General features: G+C 43.0%; 1 long non-coding RNA gene across 1 annotated transcript; it reads left to right on the top strand.

The window, feature by feature from the left end:
* Window positions 1–2,262: 2,262 nt before the first annotated feature.
* LOC118146238 (uncharacterized) lies at window positions 2,263–10,868 on the top strand. The gene is made up of 3 exons (XR_004731831.3): window positions 2,263–7,151; window positions 8,489–8,535; window positions 10,271–10,868. It is a non-coding gene; the product is annotated as an uncharacterized LOC118146238 (long non-coding RNA).
* The last annotated feature ends 256 nt before the right edge of the window (window positions 10,869–11,124 follow it).

The following is an 11,124-nucleotide window of genomic DNA, read 5'->3' as shown; positions in this document are numbered from 1 at the left end:
ACAATCCTGAGTGCTTTTCTACCTGCAAAGATTCCCCTATAAATTCTAACCCATTAAACACCCTGATGGAGTAGTTGAGCAAATCTGTTATTTAAATACTAGTAACAGAAGCAACAATGATGGTGATGACTGATCAATTGAGAGCCAAATGCACAGCGATGTCAGGAGAATGCTCTTCCTCTTTATCTCCATTCTTCTCATTTAAAAGGGGATTTTGGCCAGGCATGGTGCCTTGCACCTGTAATCCCAGCACTTCAAGAGGCCGAGGCCGGCAGATCACAAGGTCTGGAGACAGAGACCATCCTGGCTAACACAGTGAAACCTCATCTCTACTAAAAATACAAAAAATTAGCCGGACATGGTGGCACACATCTGTAGTCTCAGCTATTCAGGAGGCAGAGGCAGGAGAATCTCTTGAACCCAGGAGGCAGAGGTTGCAGTGAGCTGAGATCAAACCCCTGCAACTCCAGCATGGGTGACAGACACAAAACAAAAGGTTGAGGGGGAGGGTTAACCAGCTTTAATGCCTAACTAGAACAATTTACCTCTATCTCCTCCCTGCCTCGTAACAAGAAAAAAAACATCTGAGAGCTGCCTCTTTGAGGGCATTTTCCTCATGATAGATGAGGAAGAAGTCATCCCATCATGATGATTGAAAATGAACACAACAATAAAAACAGATGTCCTTTCCATCCAACAAATGTCCTCCCTCCCTAAGTGAAACGTTCCCTGGAAGGTGGGACAGGAAGGAAAGAATAAAATGAAAGGTAGTGTTTATAGTTTGGCCATGGAGAGTAAATCAAATTATGTTTATCAATTGAAATAAATCAGGAAACATGAAAAAGTTCAGGAGATTTTGACCCATCCCTCCAGGTATGCATTCATAAAGGTACTACCAGACTAAAAGTTGAGTTATTGCAGAATTTTTTTTTGAGACAGAGTCTCGCTCCATCACCAGGGGCCAGGCTGGAGTGAAGTGGCAGGACCTTGGCTCACTGCAACCTCTGCCTCCTGGGTTCAAGCAATTCTCCTGCCTCAGCCTCCCAAGTAGCTGGGACTACAGGTGCATGCCACCACACCCAGATAATTTCTTTGTAGTTTTAGTAGAGACAGAGTTTCACCATGTTGGCCAGGATGGTCTCGTTCCCTCGACCTTGTGATCCACCTGTCTCGGCCTCCCAAAATGCTGCAGAATTTTTTAAAGAAGTGTTTATGTCCACCAGTGACACAGATGAATTCATAGCAGGAAGGAAATAGGATATTTAGCTGCTTTTATTTTTCTCTCTAGACAGATTATAACATTAAGAGACAAGTTCTGTACAAAATATTAAACCATGCCATGGTTCTACACAGTTAATCAAATGATAAACAAAAAATATATTAGAATCACAAATGAGTACACTATCTTTCATAAGAATAAATAGGTTTTATGCACTAGCAACAGCCACTTCTTTGTTCCCTTCTTGCCCAGATTTTGTGTGTTCTCAGAAAGCATCTCTGTTGCACTTTTATGTCCACTTGAGTCTTAGAAATGATGAAGTGCCTTCAAGCAAGACTTGGTGCCCCTGATCCTCCACTGTCTCCTCTAGAGAGGAAAACTGGTCCACCATGCTTGGACCCCTTCTCATGCCTGGAACCCATTAAAAACCATTCTAAACTATTTTTCAAGGACTCAAGATAACCAGGACACAACTCATTTTGCTCATGCTGCATTTCCAAAGCAAAATTAATTCCCTTTTGCTGCCATCTGCACATAGCAGACTCACATCCTTCCAATGAGTACCACAACCAAGGGGCCACTATCAATGACGTGAATAGAATCCAATGAACCTGACCACCTGTCTTTATCAAGACTGCATAGCTGACTGTTCGGTAGCACCAGATCTTAAGGCCACCATATTTAAAGATCCTACTTGAAATAAAATCTTTAATGGAGTTTAGAGCTATGATGGCCATTAAGAATTGATGGCAGTTTCTTTGGCTATCAGGTCAGCCAAGTGTTGGAATTAGTTATAGGACACAACCATGGAGTAGTAAATTTATATTTTAATATTTGTTCATTGTCTCTTCTACATTTATTTTTCTGGTAGCAACATCACTCTTTCCACTAACAGAATACTTTTCATGGGGGTGGGTTTAGTGAAGCTATGCAGAGCCTACTTGTGCTCCTGCTGTGGACACATGGTATAGACTAGCTAGAAATCAACATTCACTCACCTTCTAGCTTCAAGGATGAGCTAAAGGGTGAGGATGTCATCCAAACAGACTTAATACCTTCTTTTTTTTTTTTTTTTGAGATAGAGTTTCACACTGTTGCCAGGCTGGAGTGCAGTGGGGCAATCTCGGCTCACCGCAACCTTCACCTCCCAGGTTCAAGCAATTCTCCTGCCTCTCAGCCTCCCAAGTAGCAGAAACTACAGGCACATGTCACCATGCCCAGCTAATTTTTGTATTTTTAGTAGAGACTGGCTTCACCATATTGTCCAGGCTCGTCTCTATCTCTCGACCTCGTGATCCACCCATCTCAGCCTCCCAAAGTGCTGGGATGACACCTTTTATTTTATATATGGAACACACGTGTGAGAAGGTCTTGCTTTGCACTTCAATACAGGAGCTGTAAAAGATATAGTCTAGAGCAGGGGTCCATCGATCCCAGGCTATGGACTAGTACAGATTGATGGTCTCTTAGAAACCAGGCCACACAGCAGGAGACAGTGGCAGGTGAGCAAGGAAAGTTTAATCTATATTTACAGCCAGTCTCCAGAGCTCACATTACCTCCTACTGTTAGATGAGCAGCAGCATTAGGTTCTCACAGGAGTACAAATCCTGCTGTGAACTGTACATGTGAGGGATCTAGGCGGCATGTGGCTTATGAGAAACTAATGCCTGATGATCTATCACCGTCTCCCATCATCTCGAGATGGGACCATCTAGTTTCAGAAAAACAAGCTCGGGGGTCCCACTGATTCTACACTATGATGAGTTATGTAATGGTTTCATTATATATTATAATGTAACATATCATAGAAATAACATGCACTTAAATCATCACAAAATCATTCTCTCCATTTTTCCATCTGTGGAAAAACTGTCTCCCATGAAACCAGTCCCTAATGCCAAAAGGGTTAGGGAACACTGGTACAGAGGCTGTAAGTAGTCCTGTGAAGACGATCTGCCCCAGAATGAAGTCACACTCAGGAGCTAGTCAAAAGATGATGGACAAGTAAAGACGTGAGTGACACAAGTTTAACCCCTTTACCCTGTCTGGCTTGAAGACAACTTACCTTTTGCATTCCTAATTTCATGGGCCAATAAATTTCATTGTCAAAAAATATGAACTTTAAATATGTTGTAATTTGGTTTCTGTTGGTTGCAATCAGACCCATTCTGAAACCAAGTCAAGGCAAGAAAAGTGTAGCCCATATCTCACTTCATGGGTGACTTGTACAATTTTACTTCCCCAGTGAGATCTGATTTTGGTCAAGGTGGCCTCTAGTTCAGCAACCATCTTCTTCTCTTTTGGATTAATTTACATAGGCCATTGCTGGTTGGGGCTTAACACAATAGTTCCTGAAAGTAGAACACACTTTACAGTCTCTGTCATTTGAGGGAGAGAACTTCTGTGCTGCATAAAAATAATTTTGGGAAGCAATGTATCTGCTTCCAGAAATTGTCTTCCAAGATGTGGCCCAATGTGATTTAAAATGGTGAAGACAATCAGCTCAAAAATTAAGGTTTCTAATCGGAACACTTACTCAGCCCAAATAATAGGGGAACTACCATCATAATTATAATGTGGTGTAAGCAGGCACATCGTTAACTAACTTTTCTCAGCTACTGCAATTAACAAGCATCAATAGATTGAGTAAATGATTAATAACCCACACACGCTCCAGTGAACACTGCTGGTTCTCTTTTATTTTGCAAGTAAGAAGCAAAAAGTTAACAAACCAAACAATCTTTGACTTACCTCTTTCTAAATGTCACTGTACTTTTCAATAATTCTTCCTGGAGGAGATAACAGTCATAAAGAGTTATGTTGTCAATAGAGAAGAAAATATCCTGAAAGTGAACCATTTAATCTAACAGAGGAATCATCTTTTAGGAGTTGATCAAACAGTATCCATCCCTAACTTTCTTCATGGTGTAATCATTTATGAAATTGTTATCATCACTGAGCAATAGTAATGGGGGAAATGGTGGCTGACATTACACTGCAGAGTGTGATTGGGCAGTTATCAAATACAGCCCGGGGACCAATTTATGATGTTCTCCAATAATCTCAAATCATAGGGCACTAACATAGGGTGGGCATTTTCTAATATACACTTGATAGAGAAGTCATCCAAAGAGGTCGAGAAAGAATTAAGAGACACAGCCAAGGTTGCACAGATAGGTGGAGGTTGGTCTCTCTCTCTCTCTTTCTGTCTCTCTCTCTCTCTCTCTGTCTCTCTCTCTCTCTTTCTGAGACAGGGTCTCCCTCTGTAACCCACGCTGGAGTGCAGTGGCATGATCTTGTTTCACTGCAACCTCCACCATCCCTGTCAAGCAACTCCCCTGCCTCAGACTCCCAAGTAGCTGGGATTACAGGCACTCACCACCACGTGGGGTTAATTTTTGTATTTTTTTTAGTACAGACTAGGTTTCACCATGTTGATCAGGCTGGTCTCTGACTCCTGACCTTGTGATTCACCTGCATCAGCCATCCAAAGTACTGGAATGACAGGCATGAGCCACCATGCCCGGCAGGAGGTGTCTCTTTTACTTCTTGCATTTAAAATGTTGCCAACCTGTAGGTAAATAAAACATATTTCTTGTCCTTAAGATGTGCATGTTCTAGCAGAAGGAGGCCATTGATGGGAAACATCAATAGACCATGAAAGCTCTATGACCGGAATACACACAAGAAGAGAGGGAGGGAAGAACAGGGAACTTTCTGAGGCAGGGGTTCAGAGGCAGCTTCGCATAAGAGCTGGAATCTCTGTTGAGTCACAACAGAGGTGGAGAAGGGTTTCAGCAGAGGAAATATCATACATACAAGTCTAAGTAGGAGAAAAACAGGGCGTGTTTTGTAAATAGCAAGCCATGAGATGTGGCTGGAGTTTAGATGAGACTGTGATTAGGGGTCAGATAAAAAGGGCTATGTTAAGGAAGAGTTAGTCGCACTGGGAGCCTTTGAAGACTCTTCAGTAGAAAGTAATGTGGCCAGACATGATTTAATGGGAAAGTCATTAGGGGTGCAGCTGTCAGAATTGGGTGGAGACGGGTTTGGGGAGGAAAGAAAGGAGCCACCAGAGGCCAGGCCAGGGGGCTCGCGCCTGTAATCCTAGCTCTTTGGAAGGCCCAGGCAGGTGCACAGCTTGAGGTCAGGAGTTCGAGACTAGTCTGGGAAACACAGCAAAAGCCTGTCTCTGTCAAAAATTAGCTGAGTGTGGTGGTCTGCACCTCTAATCCCAGCTATTCAGGAGAGTGGGGTGAGAGGATCATTTGAGCCTGGGGTGGGAGGAAGCTGCAGTGAGCTGAGATCACACCACTGTACTCCAGTCTGGGTAACAGAATGAGACCTTGTCTTATAAAAGAAAAAGACAAAAAAGAGCCACAGGATGTCTGCACCAATCCATCAAAGGCAGTGGTGTTAATCCAAGACTCACTAGTGGGATTGGAGTAGGAGCTCAATAGATGCACCTTTATGATTACTGAGAGATAAAAACCAAAGAGACTTAACTCTTTTTTTTAAAGATGGGGTTTCACCATGATGGCCAGGCTGGTCTTGAACCCCTGACCTCAGGTGATCCACCCACCTTGGCCTCCCAAAGTGCTAGGATTACAGGCCTGAGCCACCGTGCCGAGACTTAACTCTTTACACTGCCTCCTCAGTGTTATGACTACTGCCAACTCCTTAACAAGCAAACAGTCATATTGCAACTCCCTCTTCCACATGATCAAAACAGAACCAGGAAGTCCATCAGTCTTGACTACGAATAAAAAAAATGAAATTAGGAACTGGGGAAGTGGGCCATAGGAAAATATTTCCAATACTTGGTCTCTCTCTTCCATGTCTGGAAATGTGGGTTTTCAAACACTGAAGATTTCCAATACTTGGTCTCTCTCTTCCACGTCTGGAAATGTTGGTTTTCAAACACTGTCTCCCACTGTGAAAAAGGAGATGTTTTAGAAAAAAAAAAAGAACAAGGGCAGAACTGGGAGACCAGAGGCCTCTTCCCTTGAAGCACTCTATAAGCTGGGAAAGAAACAAAACAACATGGCTCCAGGTTTTTTTATCTTTGTACCTTCTTGAAATGAAACTCATCAGGTGAAACTGATTTTAGGCACATGCAAAGTCATCTGACTGAGTTTCTCTAAGCAAAAAGAACAAAAAAGGTAACCTGATGGTCACTTTGCTACAGACATACTCAGAGCCTGTCTGAGGGGAAATGCCCGGGGCTGTGGAACTCAGGATCGGTATCAGGCAGCTCTGCCTCCCAGGCTGCTTTGGGTTTCTGCTCAAACGATTGCCTCATTTTGAGATTGTTCAAGCATGTTAAAACTGTAGACAGCTGAGCGGCACATCTATTCAATGACCATTTAAACTACACAACTGGAATTTATCACAAGTACAAGGGAAAGGATGAATCGTTAGAAAATCAAACTTGGAAAATCTCCACACTCGATCAAACAGTTATGTTTTCTGTTCAGGGAACTCAGCACTGCAGCTGTAAAGCATTCACAATATACAGCCTCCTCTCAGTGTGTGAAAAAGATCTGAAGTCGAGATGTATACAGCAAAAAAAATGTCATAAAATATGTAGAGAAGGGAATTTGAGATGAGCTAAAAATTAAGAAGAGGGGAGTGTTGGTTAACACAATCACGATAATCAAGGTCTGTATAGATAACTAAAATTGGGCTTCTTTGAGTTTCCATATGATCAATATTGAAAGGAAAACTCTTCCATAAACAATATCCAGAGTGTGCCAGTTTAAAGTACCTTTAAACTTTTTAAATTTGTTTTCAAAGTTTCGTTTTTATCTTTATTGTTGCTCTAACAGATTCCGGCAGTATTCGGTGGAAATCCTCTGAATTAGCCCCAAGAACAGCCATTTTTGTTTTGTTTTTCTATGTCAGTTGAAAGCTACTTCCTAGAGATTGACTGTAAGTAGTGTTGTCCATTCATCTTGGGTGTTCTACTAAAGAAAAAGCTTTTCGTTTGGCCTCTGATCTCAAAGTGGCAGCTCATACTTTTGTATACCTCTCGTGTCACTGCAAGATGCTCTTTAGACATTACTCCTTGAGGAAGGCTAATACACTGTTGGAATGAAAATTAGTTCAGCAACTGTGGAAAGCAGTCTGGGGGTTTCTCAAAGGACTTAAAAAGAACTACCATTCAACCCAGAAATCCCATTACTGGGTATATGCCCAAAGGAAAATAAATCACTCTATCAAAAAGACACACACACTCACATGTTCATCACAGCTCAATCCAAGACAGCAAAGACATGGAATTAACCTAGATGTCCATCAGTGGTGGATTGGATAAAGAAAATGTGCTCCATATACACCATGGAATACTTTGCAATCATAAAAAAGAACAAAATTCTGTTCTTTGCAGCAATGTGAATGCAGCTGGAAACCATTAATCTAATGCAGGAACAAAAACCCAAATACCATGTAGGCTCACTTATAAGTGGGAGCTAAACACTGAATACACATGGATGTAAGGATGGAAACAGCAGACATTGGAGAATATGAGATGTGGGGGAGTTGGCAGGCCAGGGTAGAAAAACTGCCTACCAAGTATGAGGCTCACTACCTGGGTGATAGGATTACTTTCATAGCAAACTTCAGGGACATGCGATTTACCTTTGTAACAAACCTGCACCTGTGCACTCAGACCCAAAATAAAAGCTGAAAAAACTTTGAAAAATAGGGTCTAGTGCAGTGGCTCATGCCTGTAATCCCAGCACTTTTGGGGGCTGAGGCAGGTAGATCACTTGAGATCAAGATGGCTGGGACTACAGATATATGCCACATCCCTGGATATTTTTTGTATATTTACTAGAGATAGGGGTCTCACTATGTATCCCAGGCTGGTCTCAAACTACTGTGCTCAAGAGATCTGTCTGCCTCAACCTTCAAAAGTGCCAGGATTGCAGGCATGAGCCACTGCACTCAGACGCATTGTTCTTTTTATGTTATCTGCTGGATTCTGAGTTTCTGGAGTGATGGAGTATATGCTGGGTATCATAACCTTATTGCTCTTGCCTTGTTTCAATGAGAAACCCAAGAAGACCTGAGAGAAATACAAAAGTTAACCCTGATGGTCTATGTAACCTAGCCCTCTCTAGTATCAGAAAGCTGAAGACCACCTTTGCTCACTGTCACTAGCAAGCCAGCCTCAGTTGGGTTGACAGAGCTGATGGGTAGGTGAAGGGTTCAGCTGGTCCAGCAATGTACACTGATGCAATGATTTTTTCTCTGTCTTTTCATAGGAAACACCATCACTGAAAGTATATTTCAAAGGCAACAGATATTGCAAGTAAGCAGAGCTATCATGTTTAGTGCCAGAGAAACTAGAAATTTCAATATGTGGCATCTGCAGTTCCTGCACACAGGTTCTTAGGCCCAGTCTGATGGGATATAGGGATGGGACTTGAACTAGGACCAACACTTCATGCTGAGGGGTAAACTTCACGATGCCATTCCTCATCTTTTAGGAATAGCATCAATAGCATGAACTTTTGACATAACCCCAGGCTATGACAGGCATAGCTCATTTTAAAACTCCTTGCCCCCATGTGAAATAGTCAACATGAGGGTGTAATTAGCAGCTTTAATCATAGCACTCTTAGCCGCCAGCCAGTCATCAAACTGTGGCAGCAGATGGGGCGAGTAGGTGTACAGAAAGGAAAACAGTGAAGGCGGGTGTACCCGTCCTCTACTGCTACTTCTCCAGGTCATGGACTTGAGGGGACGAGAACATCAGAGAACCAGGCTGTATGTGAAGGAAGAGGATTGGCCATATGCATGAGTCATGGAGAAGTAGTATGTGTGGACTAGAAGAGAAAGAAAGAGAGGGAGAAGGAGACTCATACATCGTCCTTATGTCTCCCTAATACAGGGCCATACCACTGGGGAGACGTCGGACTTAAAGACACATTTTTTTTTTTTTGAGATGGAGTTTTGCTCTTGTTACCCAGGCTAGAATGCAACAGCGCAATCTCGGCTCACTGCAACTTCCGCCTCCTGGGTTCAGGCAATTCTCCTGCCTGAGCCTCCTGAGCAGCTGGAATTACAGGCACGCACCACCATGCCCAGATAATTTTTTGTATTTTTAGTAGAGACAGGGATTCACCATGTTGACCAGGATGGTCTCGATCTCTTGACCTCGTGATCAACCCTCCTCAACCTCCCAAGACACATTTTAAAAAAAAATTTCAGGACACTTATCAGTATCTAAATGAGTCAAAATTCAGCTAACAAACATCCCCAATATAAGCATGATTCCTAAATACCTTCACTAACATAACCAAGAGGGGTAAAACACAGCAGGTGCATAGAGAGATCATCATATGAGGTTCTTCACTTAGTTTAAGTGAAAGAAAAAAATCACATGGCAAAAGAGGAAGAAGGCCAGGTAGCTTTATTTCCCTTTTGCCATGTCATTTTTTTGACTGCAGCTCAATCCAGCACTTTGGACGGCCATGGCAGGTGGATCACTTGAAGTCAGAAGTTCCAAAACAGCATGGCCAACATGGTGAAACTACATGTGAAACTACATGTGGAGGACGATCCCAGGTTTAGCATTTCAGCTCTAGAAGTCACACCTGACAAGCTAGGAAAACTGACACGCTCTGAGTAACTGCTAATCACAGACATTTGTGAAAGTATATATAAAGTACATTGAATTGGTTACTTTTTGTTTCCCATGGCATCGATGGTCACAACATATAGTGGTCCCATAATGTATGAAGGATAAATAGATATTTTTTCAAGAGCCTAACTAAAGCAACCATGTTTGACAGAATAAACGTATTATTTCTTTTGTTTTAAGAAAAAAAAAATCTTGATATGGTCTGGAGTTTCCATGTTGTTGTCATGATAGCTTTCCCAGAGAAGCAGAGGAGGAAAGCAGACCTTCGTTCCTGAGGGAGGAAAACATGAGGTTGGAAGAAGTTATGCACCTTTCCACAGCCTTACCTTTGAGAAGGTTTTTTTCTGAAAATTGTTTCCCTTATATCCTTATCCTGTTTTCTTCCATTTTCCTTTATTAGCCCTTGGATATCAGGAAAGAGTTCCTAGAGAGAGAAGACGAAGAGGGTCTGTGCTGCAAAAGAAGCCCCAGGCTGAAGACTGGAGATCTGAATGTGCACCTTGCAAGGGAACTGAAGACAACGAAACTGACGTCAGGGAAGTGGCATGCTCAAAGCTTGTGTGGAGGGGATGAAAATTCCATGTTTAGGATTTGCTCATCACAGCAAACATGTAAAACCAAACGGCAGGGTAGGACCTTCCTTAACATAGGATTGAGTGAAAACAGTCCTTCAGAAAGAGATTTCATCCACTGAGTCATCTCCCACACAAGGTGACCCGCTGGACTTAGGTGTTTACAAGGGTGAGAGTCTGCATTTTTGACACCGGGAATTATTTTTCTCTCGACAGGTCAAGTTGACAAGGAGTCTCCGTGTAGAGGCCATCAAAGCAATTTTGATCAAAACGCTTGGAAGCAAGATGATGAAGTTTTCTGTCAAAACAATAAAGTGACTAAATCCGTGAGCATGTTGTGTTTGGCGTTCATGGGAGTCCTCAGCGGCATGCCTGGATATCCGTCTCGGGATTTGGCTTCGCCCCGGAAAGCTTCTGAGAAGCTGTCTGCACCCAATCTGCCCCCAGGGGAGGCCAGATGCAGTTGTTGCCTCCTCTACAGCACCCTGCGCTTGCCGCGGCTTTTCCTTTCTTGCCGCCTTCTCTGGACAGCAGTGATGAGAAGCAGGGCTCCCTGGGCTTGCAGAGCACTAGGCAGGACTCCTTGGTGGTTGGCCCGGGTCGAAGGAGGGGCAGTGAGCTCAGGGAGCTGGGGAACATTCACCGACACCCTCCCGGAGGGTCTCAGGCATCTTTCTGGGGT

This window comes from Callithrix jacchus, chromosome 12, assembly GCF_049354715.1.
Source record: "Callithrix jacchus isolate 240 chromosome 12, calJac240_pri, whole genome shotgun sequence".
NCBI lineage: Eukaryota > Metazoa > Chordata > Mammalia > Primates > Cebidae > Callithrix > Callithrix jacchus.
This window is presented reverse-complemented; position numbering and strand designations above follow the sequence as displayed.